Here is a 13,661-nt window from a genome sequence, read left to right on the forward strand (position 1 = left end):
CCTTTGCTACATTTTAAACACTTGCTTCACCCTCGTTATTGTTCCTCTTTAGGCAAGAATTTTTAATTCATCAAACCGTCATAGATGTATAAGAAAACAAGTGCAAAGATAGAACAGAACAATAAAAATAAAATTACAAAAAAAAAAAATAATGACAAGAAAATGTTACCAAACACACACAGAGGTTGCTAATGAGATTTGAAATGACTTCTTTAATGTTTTTATTGTTATTACAAAAAAAAAATAAAAATAAAAAACAAAAATAAAAAAACTGAAAAAAAATACAAAGATACAAAAAATAAAAATAACAAAGAACGGCTTAGAGCGACGACTTGAAAGGCAAAAATTATGTAGATAAAGAAAATAGAATGCCTTTTACGTACGGACAAGCAATAGCATGGAAGTAACATAGTATAGCAGCAACATAGCATAGCAGCAACATAGCATGGCAGCAACATGGCATAGCAACCTGATGATGGCAGGAAGTAGCTGTTAGCCAGTCACAATTAACATCAATAAACAACCTGTATGAACCACTGTTGCGAACAGTTCGTCTGCTCTTCTGCTTTAACTTGGCTTAATTGTGTTCTCTTGTTGCCTGTTATGGATTTTGAACTATAGAAATTGAAGAGTTACACACATTCGGAGTTAACAACAAACAGGAGAAATTCTGCTCGCTCTCTCCGAAAAAAGTATGTGAGTAAAACGAAAAAGCATGTGTTAATAAAACGAAATGCCAAATACGACGACGTCTAAACATCGTTTTTTACGTAGATTTTGTATTTGTACAATGCTGCCCGCTTGTGTGTGATGCTTGAAAGAAGCAAACCAAATCGTGCGCTACACTCAAACAAACCCTTGTGCTGTGCACCTTCGCAAATAAGCAAATAACCCACGACGAATTCAACAGATTCAAAATCCGAACTTGCGCTCTTTAATATTTTGTTGACGATACGTGGTCGGACCATTCGGTTTGTTTATGAAGTAGCATTTTTGATTTTCCTTTGTTTGTGCGCTCGTTGCTCTTCGCTGTTCGCTCTCAATTGTGTGCGAGCTGCGTTGAACCATACAACATTTGCTTTACACAAAAATAGTTAAAATACATTGCCATTCATATGAATGATATGCTATGCTGCGATATGCGATACTTCCTTCCTACGCCGGAAAATCATAACAAAAACGACGGTTAATGTGGAAAAGGGTGCTTCGCTGTTTCGCTGCTTGCTGCGTGCTGTTGTTATTTTTTTTTTATCAAATTTTTAAAACCGGCAGTTTGAAAATTCTAGTTATGCTGTGCTGCTTTGCTGCTAACTGCGGAAATAGCGCGTTTTCATTTTGTGTAACTTTTGTGTAATACTTGAGAGCATTGAAAAGAACAGTATCGAGAGCGGCGAATAAAACTGAACCACACACAAAACAAAAAAAAAATATATATATATACAACACACAAAAACGAAAGCAACAGCAGATACTACACGTTCTTTCACTCAATATAATTATTACAGGTAAATATCCCTAGAATCCGTCGTATGTCGTCAGTCTTCGTACAGTCTTTGCTTTAACCCGTTCCAATTCTGTCCGCCGTCGCTCTATTTAAAAAAATATATATATACATATATAGATATATTATATGAAAAAAATTTCAATACAACAACTACAGTAAAACAACAACAACAACAGCAAAATTTACAATAGTAGCAGTTATCATCATCATCACCACCATCAACGTACGCAAAATTTCAATATCCAAATCAAAGTTGAGTTCAAATCGAAAACGGCAGTAATAGTAGCAACACCGTATCTACAAAATACGCGGATTCTCTCGATTAAGAATTTTTTAAAAAAAAATATTTCAAAAAATTTTAACAACGCGCAAACTTCATATAAAGTAAAAGTTTTAATAAAAAATTTCGAGAAAGTGAAAATTTTAAATTAATTTAAAAAATTTTTTTTAAAAATATTAAATAAAATTTCAATTCAATTTTAATAAAGAATTTTTTGATGATATTCTAATTTATTTGTTTATTACGGAAAATAATAAAAATCATTTTAACCGCGTTTCGATCAAATAAAAACTCTTCAAATTTTTTTATTCTAACAATTTTAAACTAAATATTTAAAACTATTTTAAACTATTTAAAACTATTTTAAAATTATTTAAAGCTATTTTAAATAATTTTTAATGCTATAAAAAAAGTGCAATATTCATATGCAATATTTAATTACTAAAAAAAAGAAAAACTTTTGTAACTCTTATCTATTATCTATTGAAAATAGTATATATTTAATAGTGTTTCCGCTTAAGAACTAAAAGCTTGTACTTTTATCTTATTTTCATTATTTCAAACGAAGAACGAAGAAGAAGAAGTACTTTTCTTACCACTTGGAATAAAAGTACATTTTTCATATTGTTAATTACCTGAAATTTAAAAGCCACATCAACTGATTATAAGTAGCTGCAAAAAATTTATAAAAAAAAGAAGATTTGAAAAAAAAAATAATACAGATTCTTCATGCAAAGTATCTAAGAGTAAAAGAATTTGAAATATTAAAAAGAAAGAAATTTCACAAAAACAAGTAAGTTGACAACAAAACAATTTTTTTTGTTTTTTTTTTCTCAAAGTAGTAAGACGTAGAGCCAAGCACAGAGCAAAAGTTCGTTGATACTTTAAGCAAAGTCTTGTGCACAATACTTACGATTACATATATACAATAAGTCGACCAACAAACAGACAGACAGAGACATTTAGTCAGTCAGTAAAATCACTCACTCACTCAGCCAGTCAGACAACCAGTCAGTCAGTCAGTCAGTTAGACAGAAAGTTAGTCAGTCAGCGAAAAAAATTATTACAGCCGCGTTTAAGCCAAAAAATATAAGAAGAAGCAAGCACAAAAACTAAGAATTTCAATTGAGAAAAAAAAATAAAGAAAGAAATAACTTAGGCTCACATTCTGCTGCCTGCCGCCAATTGAAGACTTAACGTATGAACGTTTAAGAAGAAGCATAAAAGATATATAAAAATTTCATTCTGGCCGGCGTGTAAACACGTTCTAAACACTCTAACAAAATAAACCTGTAAGAAAACATTTGAGTAAGAAGCAGAAGAAGAACAACAACAAGAATAACGCGAACGCAAAACAGGCATTAATACAATATATACTATACACTCTACACAGTGTATAGAGTATAGAGTATAAATACATATAGAATAACACACGAAAAAGCATAGCCAAAAAATAAAACAAAAAAAATTACTGCAACAACAACAACAAGAAGAACAACCAAACTGTATTGAAGTATTAGTATAAAGAACCAGCCATTCTTACTTCTCAGAAATACAAGTGAACAATTACAACAAAAATAATAATAAAAGAAAAACAACAACAATAAGTTTACTTCAAAAACATACAAGCGCATTAAAAAGAAAAGTAAAAGAAATAAAGAGTCCTCCTATAGCTTCAATATTATTACAATCGTCGTCATCATCATCATCATCATCAACAACAGTGCCAACAGCAGTTGGTAGGCAAAAATAAAAAAAAAAACAGAGAAAAACCATTAAAAAATTGTACTGAGAAAAAGCAAATAGCAAGAAAACTAAAAATAAAAAAAATTAAAAACCAAAACCAAAACATTGAGGAACAAAAAAAAAATCAGTCAGTCAACTAGACAACTACACAACAGCGTAGCAAAGGCACTAAACACAGTAAAGGCAGTAAAGGCAGGCATTAGCAATAAACGTAAATTGTCTATCGACTTCTTTTACTTTGTAGTGGAATTCACTACTTCATTTACTTACCTTAACGTAGTAGAGTACCTTACATTAGGTTACCACCAACAATAAGAACAAGAATAACTCACGCACTACCACTAAAGTGTGAGCCGACAGTGTTAACAATTTTTATTGTTGTAATTATCAGCACAAACGTTTTGTGTTACTTTTCTCATAAACATACTACCAAAAAAAAAAAAAATACTTGTGCAAGAGCACCAGCAGCAGCAATAGCAGCAAAAGTAGAAGTAGAAGCAGAAGCAGCAGCTACACTTGAATTAACTGAGCATTAATAACCAAACAACCGGCCAAAAAATATATTTTTGAACAACAATAAAACAAAAAACAAAGATACAAAAAATATAAAATATTGTATACAAAAGCAAACAAGTAAACTGCCTATTTGCTTGCTTGGCTACGACTACTACCACTACCACTAGCTTACCTTAGCTTAGCTTAACCACTACTCTAACTCTGATTCTGATTCTAACACTGACTCTGGTTTTATTTATACTGTTTCTGTTTCTGATTCAGATACTGAATTCAATACTAAACTTCGACTCTGAAATTGTTGTTGTCTCTGAGTTTGTCTCTTTAAACACTTTTGACTAGCAAAAACCAAACCAAACCAAACCATTTAAAAATTTGAGAATCATTAATAAAGCAGCAGTTTTGACACTTGATAGCACGTCAAAAACAACTCAGTAAATCTAAAATTGCAGATACAAAATCAACAACAACAACAACAACTACTGCTGCTACTACTACAACAAACATACTAGTACAAGTGAGTCAGTCAATAAAACGCGACAAGAAAAAAAGTATCTATAAAAAAATAGCAACCAAAATTCATATATCAATAAAAGCAAAACGCTAGTAAAAACTGAATAAAAAAAAACCGGTAAAAACATTTTAACTTAATTTTTTAGCGCATAAATTTTCGTGCGTGTTTAAAGAATTACAAAAACGTGTACGATTTTTAGATTTCATGCTCGCTCAAATTTTTTAAAGTAGAAAAAAAAGATACTTTATACTTCATACTAACAAAAAAAATCCACAAAAAGAATATACACAATTTAATCCAACAAAAAAAAAATAATTCATACAAAAAAAATTAAATTCTACAAAAGCATAAAAAAATATCTTAAATAAAATTATTAATAATTAGTAAAAGAAGTCAAAGTATTGTGGTGCAAACTCATTTAAGCAACAATTCAGCAGCAACAACAACAACAACAATAACAAAGCAAACTAAACTAAAAAAGTAAAAAAAAAGTATCTACAAAGAAAAAATTATTATTAACGACTACAAAAATCAGCCAAAAATCAGTCAAAAATCAAATTAAATAAAAGCCAAGCAACCAACAAAACTCCTCAGCACAAAGCAACTACTTCAATTGCTTGTGTTTATACGAGACTTACGACTAACGACGACGACTACACTACTTAATTGGTAAAAAAAAAATAATAATAATAATTCTATTTTACTATTTCATCATATTATTATTATTATTACTATTATTATTATTATTCTATTATTTAAGTTCTTATTTTACAATTATATTTGATTTCCATTTGTATCTATTTTTTTTTCTTTTGTGTTAACCAAAATTTTCTATACAAATTTTACGACTAACAACGCGACTTGTTATATTTTCCTATATATATATTTTTTTAATTGTTTTCGGATGTATCTTGTATTTTGTATCTTGTTAGCACACAAAAGTTACTGGTTTATCTTTAGTTTTGTTTAAATTTTTGTTACAGTTTCAGTTTAGATATTTTAGTTCATTTAGTTTAAGTTCAGAAAAAAAAAGAAATGTTCAAGAAATTACGGTTTATAGACAATGTTATCTTAATAGAATATCTGTTATAAAACAAAAAAAAAAAGTATCTTAAAGCTTTCATTAAAAACCATAAAAGTTCTAATATCTTTGTAAAAAAATTAATGCTTTTATTGGAATCTATAAGATTATCTAAAAAGAATAAGAATCTATAAAAAACTTTCATAAAAGATCTAATATCTTTATAAAAGATTTGATGTTTTCATCAAAATCTATAAAATTATCTAAGAAGAATAAGAATAAGAATCTATATAAAAGTGGTTCATAAAACTTTTAATATCGTTGTAACAAAATTAACGCTTTCATCGAAATCTATAAGATTCTCTAAGAAGAATAAGAATAAAAATCCATAAAAGAATAGTTCATAAAAGTTCTAATATCTTTGTAAAAAAAATGTATGCTTTCATTGGAATCTATAAGATTCTCTAAGAACAATAAAAATAAGAATCTATAAAAAAAAATTCATAAAAGTTCTAATATCTTTATAAAAGATATAATGCTTTAATTTGAAGCTATAAGAAAATAATAAGAATTTATAAAAAAAATAAAATAAAAGTTCTATAAATCTTAATGAAAGATATATTGCTCTTATTGGAATTTATAAGATTATCTAAGAACAATAAAAATAAAAATCTATAAAAAAGGTTCATAAAAGTTCTAATATCTTTATAAAACATTTAATGCTTTTATCAAAATCTATAAGGTTCTCTAAGAAGAATAAGAATAAGAATAAGAATCTATATAAAAGAAGTTGCCAAAAGTTCTAATATCTTTCATCGAAATCTATAAGATTCTATAAGAAGAATATGAATAAGAATCTAAAAAATAGAAATAAAATAAGAATCTAAATAATAAATATCTAAAAAATAGTTCATAAAAGTTCTAATATCTTTATAAAAGATTTGATGCTTTCATCGAATTCTATAAGATTCTAATATTTTGAGACTCTTTTATTAAATAAAAAGTTATCTTTAAAGGAAATTCTTATTGCTTTCTTCAACTGTTATGATAATTCATGAATAAAAAATATCTAATATCTAGCATTGAAATCCAGAGAAATGTCGTTATCAAAAAATTGCTTAAGTACATTAGAATCTATACGATTTTAACAATCAAGAAATTCGTTATTGCGGTCAAAATTGGTTTCGTCCAGAAACCTATTAATAAATTCATATAAAAATAATATATTGGAGCTCTCCTATTATAAGGAATGCTATTGTTATTAGAAGTGAATCTATTGCATTAATAAAATCAATCAGATTGCAATTTTTTTGAGCGGTGCTATCACAGGCAATATTATCTTTACAATATAATTTATTTGCTTACTTTATAATTCTTCATCAGAATCATTCATTTTTAAGCTCTGTTATATTAGGTCATAAAAACCCTAGTATCCTGAATTATAGCTGTAAATAAATCTATAGCTTTCATTAGAATCTATTATTACAAATATTTTTCGAAAAAATGGATTACTGAATCCATGAAAATCTAATATCCAATAACTTGCAGCGCTATTTTTATCAATCTAATGCATTAATTTAAATCTAAAAAATTTCAATATTTTTGGGTTGTATTATTATAGATGCTGTTATCTTTAAAAAAATTCTATTTGTTTTACCAAAATTTCTGAGAATCCACCCGAAGGTGGTGGGTTCTAATGGTTCTCTAATACTTTAGGTCATATTATTTTACATGTTTATGTTTTCATTAAAATCTAGAGAAACATTTTTGTAATCTATATTCTACAATTTTATGCGATCCAACATTTTGGAAGTTTGTTATAATAATTAATATTATCTTAGTAAATAAGTCCATTTAATATAAATATAATGCTTTCAAATATTTATTTAGATGCTCCATTTAATATAAATATATAGCTTTCAAATATTTAGACGCTCTAATAATATAGACAATATTATCTTTATAAATAAATCTTATTGCTTTCTGTCTTAAGCAATAAGTAATTTGTTTATAGTTTGAATGAATAAAGATAAATCAATCACATAAATTTATGTTAATTTTATAATAAAAATAAAATATATTTAAATATATCTAGTTGAAAATTAAGCCGAACTTTCAAGTAACCAATCATTTAAGACGGTTCTGCTTGGTTAAAACTTTTAGCGGTGTAGACTTTATATCGAGATTTCTATAGTTTAATAATTAATTGATAAGCTTTGAGCTTCTTCATTTCATCAATAGATTTTATGCCTTAATTTCAGTGCAGGTTCTCAATCCGAAAGGACGAATCGAAAAGGTCTTAAATTATTTATTTGCTTGCAGTTTCACAAAATTTATTAATCTATAGTTGCTAACTATAAACAATTTTTTTTGTTTATTTAACAATATGTCTTATTAGTAAATAAAAAAAAATGTTTATCTATTGTTAGCAAAATTATAAATTAATAAATGTTGTGAAACTATAAATAAATGCATAAATTATTTTAGTAAATAATTTAATTAAATTAATAATGTTTTGAATTCAAGAAGTTGGAACGAAATGTTTCTCGTGATATTATTTCTTTAATATTTATTTTATTTTATTTTATTTTATTTTATTTTTGTTTAATAAATTAAGCTGACATAAAATGGCCCTTCGTAGATACTTTTAATGATCTTTCTAAATATAGAGACCATTAGATATAATTTTTAAAGGTAATATTTTACCTTTCTTAATGATCCAAAATTATTACCTTTTGAATACTTCAAATTCTGAAATTAAAATGTAGTGTTAGTTTAGGTTCCTAATGAATTTGAACATCCAGAGTCTAGTAAAACTTTCTACTTAACAACAAAAATCTTAGCAAAAATCCTTACTGCGTTTATTTTTTATATATAATATATATATAAAATTTTTCTTAATTATTTTTCTTAAGTATTTCAACAAAGAAAATTTATTTTCTCTGAAATTTCAGCTTTGAGAATGAAAGAAATTATTTTTACACATTTTTATAATATTATTAAAGTTATTATGTTAGATTTTAGTCCCAGTGGAGCTGAGTACTGCGAGAATCGCATTGCTGAAATAATATTTTAAAGTTAAACTTAGTTATAAAAATATTTAAAATAATTTCTATTTTTTGACATCACAAAATAACAATATTTAAAAATTATTTTATTTATATTCTATTTATTTAGAAAAAAAATTTAACTAGTACCCAATGTATTGCAGAGAGGTTTATCTTCGCCGATAAATAGAACATTACGTGTAAAATTTTAGACCCTTTTTTTGTTCAAAAATACATTTTTTATGTTTGAGTTAAATTAATAAATTCTTAAATTTGTAATCAGGTTCAGATATAATAATAAAATTATTATTATATAATATTTATTATATAAATAAAAGTATTATAATAGAAATTATATACAATTTTAGTGAAGACAAAATTATTTTACGATACTAGAAAATTTTAAAGTTTTAATTATTTAAATTTAAAATTGAAATCTTATTCAATTTTAATTAGAAGTCATATATTCCAGCGCATTTTATTTAAATAATTTTTTATTCAAATAATAACTCGGTAGAATTTTTCTATGATATACATTTATTTTCTCAAATAAAAACGCGCTAAATATTGTCTATTATAGATATTTAGTATCCTTTATGATTCTAACCAGAAAATAAAAATAGGCTAAATAAGATTTTTGTAAAACTTATTTGACTTTTAAATAATTATAAGACAATTCGTATTAAAATTTAAGCGCTATTTCAGAATAAACTTAGAACTTCCATGGACTGTTATTGCTGACGAAGACGAGGAAATAATTTCTTAACAATATAAATATTATTGTTATATATTTCTAATTGTCGTTTCTATTAAAAAAAAATATTTCACCTATTATATATCCGCATCTTATACTGTGTTACGGATATTCATTTGTTGTTGAATTGTATTAATGAATTCTCAAAATTATAAAAAGGCCGTCGTGTCTTTTACCGCTAATTGGTTTTTCTTCGAACGCTGATTTCATTAAAATTTTGAATGCTCTTGAATGTAGAATATAGATTGAAGAATGTAGATTTTATGATTTGTATATATTCTTTGTTGTTGGGCGACTAACATTCAATTGTTTATATCGACGAGTGGAAAGAAGACGTAGATTTAGACGTTTCTCGAAGATCAACTATTTTCTTTTATTTGCAGCGCTACTTCGACTTTAACTTTGGTTACTATTACTCGTTTTAAAGAAATCAGATATAAATTTATAAAATAATTTATTTTATTAAATTATTTTCAACATTTATGATTCACAAAATATATACTTTAACTATTCAATATATATAGTTTAAATTCAGCTGAAAAAAGTCACTCTAAATAAAATTTCTTGATGTGATAGAATTCATAAACTTAAAAAATATATAAAGAATAGTAATAAAATAGATTAAAATAGAAAGAAAAATTAAAAATACTGATATACTCACATATATTTCTGAGTTTGGCTGAGCATATAAACAAAGTGACAATGGTCAATAAATGTCTACATAGTAAAATTTACTAAGTGCCTTAGGACAGATATTAAATTGTATATAGAAACCGAAGAAAAATTCAATAATTAACAGATTTAATATAAATAAAAATAAAGTTTAATATACCAGTAAATAATTTGCCACCAAAGGCATATATAAAATTAATTAAATTAAAATAATCAAATATAAGAAATAAAGTTTGCAGTTTTGGTTATACAAAAATAACATCCTTCTTTTCTAATTCCATATCTAAGTCAATATATTAAAAGTCTATATTTTCAGTGACTTTTAAGAATTATATTTATCATGAATTTAATAAATTATTCCTATTTAAGTTCTGTCTATGTGACTTAAGTTTCTATTAAGAAATTTCAGTTCCAGATAGAATTCAAAAATGCCAACAATAAATGCCAAATTAATTTCAATTCCCGGAATTGGCTGCTTAAGCCGTCGGCTTAAAATATTTTTAAATCCTACTGTTTAGCTATTAAAATGGCTTTAATAGGCTTCTTTGTTTGTTAGTTACTTTAAGGTCTAAGGTTAAGAAAACTTCACTTTTCTGACAGATCTTAACTAATTAACTTAATATAATACTTAATGATTTCGTATTTTGTTATTTGGCAATAGTTTTTTTATTCGGGTCTTTACGAATTTGTAACATAAGAGTTTTATATATACAATATTATGCTGCTTGCGATATATTTTAGATTTCTATATTATAAGGTTATATCATGCTACCAGTATTATATATTAAACGTACACTTAATGCTGTACAAATATTTTCAACTATTCGTTTTTATTAGGGAAAGCTCATGTTGAAGAAAAATTGCATTTACATTCTTCCCGATTTATTGTTTCATATACCGTCGCTAAAGTAAAAACTCAAAAATATTTTAGCAATATGTCAGATAAAATTATTTTTAAAATGAATAATTTTATGCAGTCTTTTTAGAATGTCTGTAAACTAAGCCCAATAAATACTTTTAAAATTTTTTCATTATCCACTAACTATCCATTACCCACTGATAATGGATATTTCGTGTTATCCGTAACACCGGCCTGCTTAATCCAAAAAATTAAAAATAATTAAAATTCCTATAACTAAGTTTTTTCTCTTTTGCTTTGCCCCTTCTCAAAGATATACCTTTAATATCCTAGATATTTGAGAGCTCTACTTTTAAGGTGGTATCTTAAGTCTGATTTACGGACGGTATCCCTCACGGATCAGCTTTGGTACACAAGGCTGCAAACTAATTTAGTTTGATATCTTCTTTATTTAAATATGATATTAAATAGATACTAATAAAATTTTTATTCGACTTATATATTTGAAAGACCTCTCTGATAATATAGTGAGTGTGTGTTGGAACTAAAACAAGCAGTTTCTAAAATCAAATTCGGTTAAAACTATCGAATGATAATATTAAAAAAATTCTTTTAAAAATATTAAGTAAGTTTTGATTTGCAATAACTCTTTAAAATCCTATATGATGTTTAATATACATATACATTGTTGCTCAATCCTTTATCGTTAGGGGCCAGTGTTTACTGACAACGTACATAAATCTTTCTATAAACCTACGAAGAGGTATGACGCCTTTTAAAAATCTTTACGAAGGCTTAGCTTCATTTGGTGGCTTACAGACAGTCAGATTAATTTGATCCAAACCATCTTCAAATAAAATAATGTTGACTTCAAAGTAAAATTAAAATATGTTTATTTGTCAATTATCAGTAGCTGCATTTTTAGTGATATACTTAATTCAGGCTTCAGAAAAAAATAAAAATAAATTAATAAATTAAAAAAAAATTAACTCAAATTAAAGCAAAGCAATAAAAAAAATAATTCAATAAATTAAAAAGGAATTATAAATAATTTTCTTTACTATGAATTCTATATACAGACACAAATTGTCATTATTACGAGAAATTACTTAAATAGAAATTAAAAGTAATTTACAAAATTTGTAATTTAATAAAAATAAGCAAATATTGAAAAATATTTTTAACAAAAAAAAAAAAGAAAATTAAACTAATTTTAAAAACTATAAAAAAGGCTTTGTAAAATATAAACAGAAATAAAAAATTGTAAAAAAAAAATTTATAAAAAAAAAAATTCATAAAAATATAAATAAAAAATTTATAAAAAATGCAAAAGAAATAAAACTTGAAAATAAAATATTTTATTTTAAGAGCGCATAATGATAAGGTTGAAAAAATCTTCATATTTTAACAACTAAGTACTTCAAGGCTCAAGAAAAATTTTTTTTTAACGCCACAATTCAGTTTTTCTTGAACATTTTATATATAATTTTTTAATATTTTTTTGCTTATTACAAATTTTTTCTGATTTTCTTTTTTGAAAAATAATTTTTTTATATTGAAAAAAAATTATATATATATATTTTATCTTAATAGTTCTGCAAGTCTCGTTGAAAACTAAACTGGTGGTGTTTTCTTTCTTATTCCTTGACAAATCAGTCCTTTCATTAATCCGCCATTAAAAACACATTTAATAATCTGAATCTGAGTACACTGCAAATTGTTACTTCACTTATAACTCTTTTTTTCTACTCTGAAGTATAAACCAACGTATATATTTCAAACTTATTTCTGCACTTAACTAAAATATCTACCACTACGAAAGGCAAAAACAAATCAATCTTGAAAGTTTCTGCAAAACTCTGTCAACAAAAATTTGACCAATTAATATAAACAGGAAACCTAAGCCAAGCAGTATTAATTGAAATTGAAGTATAAAATTAAGATAAATTATTTACAAAATAACAAAAATATTTACACAGTAGGAGTAGAAGTAAAGTAAAAGTGGCAGAAATTGTTGAAAGATATAGATAAAGATAAAGATAAAGATTAAAGATAAAAGTATTTATATTTATAAATTTTATGTAAAGACAAAGAAATCATTATTGTTGAAATAAATTTTTGAATTAATTTAAATTTAAGTAATAATAAAACAAAAAACCGAAATTCAAATTATTAATGTTATTTAAAGGTCAGAATATTCGAAATATTTGGCATTAATTATTATTAATGAAAATAATTGAATTTTCACAGTAATTAAAGGTTGTTCGTATAATCATCAAAGTAATAAACTCACAAATCAAATATTTACAAGCAAAACAAAAAACGTTAAGTAAATTCTGTAAAACATTAATAATTTCAATTAACATATCATTAAATATGCAATTGTTTTAATTAAAACTGTACAAATTAATTGTGCATATCTCACGCTCGATTACAGTCTTTTGTGTGTGAATTATTTAATATTTGAAGAAGTCCTTTATGAATTATAATTACAAGAGCAAAAAAAAAAATAATAATTAAATAATAAAATAAATAAATAACAAAGGTTGTTTTTGAAATTGATAGCAAAACAAAAATTAATTTAGGAAAATTTAAACAAATATCAGTTAAAACCGAAGTCAATTGAAGCATAGTTTTAGGGGCCGCATATCAAAATTAATACAGAAAAACCCAAAAACACAGTCAATCAATCAGTACGATTTTGTTATATATATTTTCCATATTTTCTATATACATAAGCATAAAGTATTA

General features: G+C 25.3%; 2 protein-coding genes across 3 annotated transcripts in view; both read left to right on the top strand.

Annotated features, from left to right (window-relative positions):
* LOC119676376 (ras-interacting protein RIP3-like) overlaps positions 1-13,661 on the top strand; it is a 33,742-nt gene that overhangs the window by 13,340 nt on the left and 6,741 nt on the right. The gene's annotated exons all lie outside the window — the stretch shown is intronic.
* Positions 5,074-13,661, top strand: part of LOC119681783 (polypyrimidine tract-binding protein 1) — a 287,769-nt gene continuing 279,181 nt past the window's right edge. For both annotated transcript variants that reach the window (XM_038095071.1, XM_038095072.1), the window contains exon 1: positions 5,074-5,226. The gene's annotated coding sequence lies outside the window, so the exon portion shown is untranslated. The remainder of the gene's footprint in view (positions 5,227-13,661) is intronic.

This window comes from Teleopsis dalmanni, chromosome 2 (assembly GCF_002237135.1).
Source record: "Teleopsis dalmanni isolate 2A chromosome 2, ASM223713v2, whole genome shotgun sequence".
Taxonomy (NCBI): Eukaryota; Metazoa; Arthropoda; class Insecta; order Diptera; family Diopsidae; genus Teleopsis; species Teleopsis dalmanni.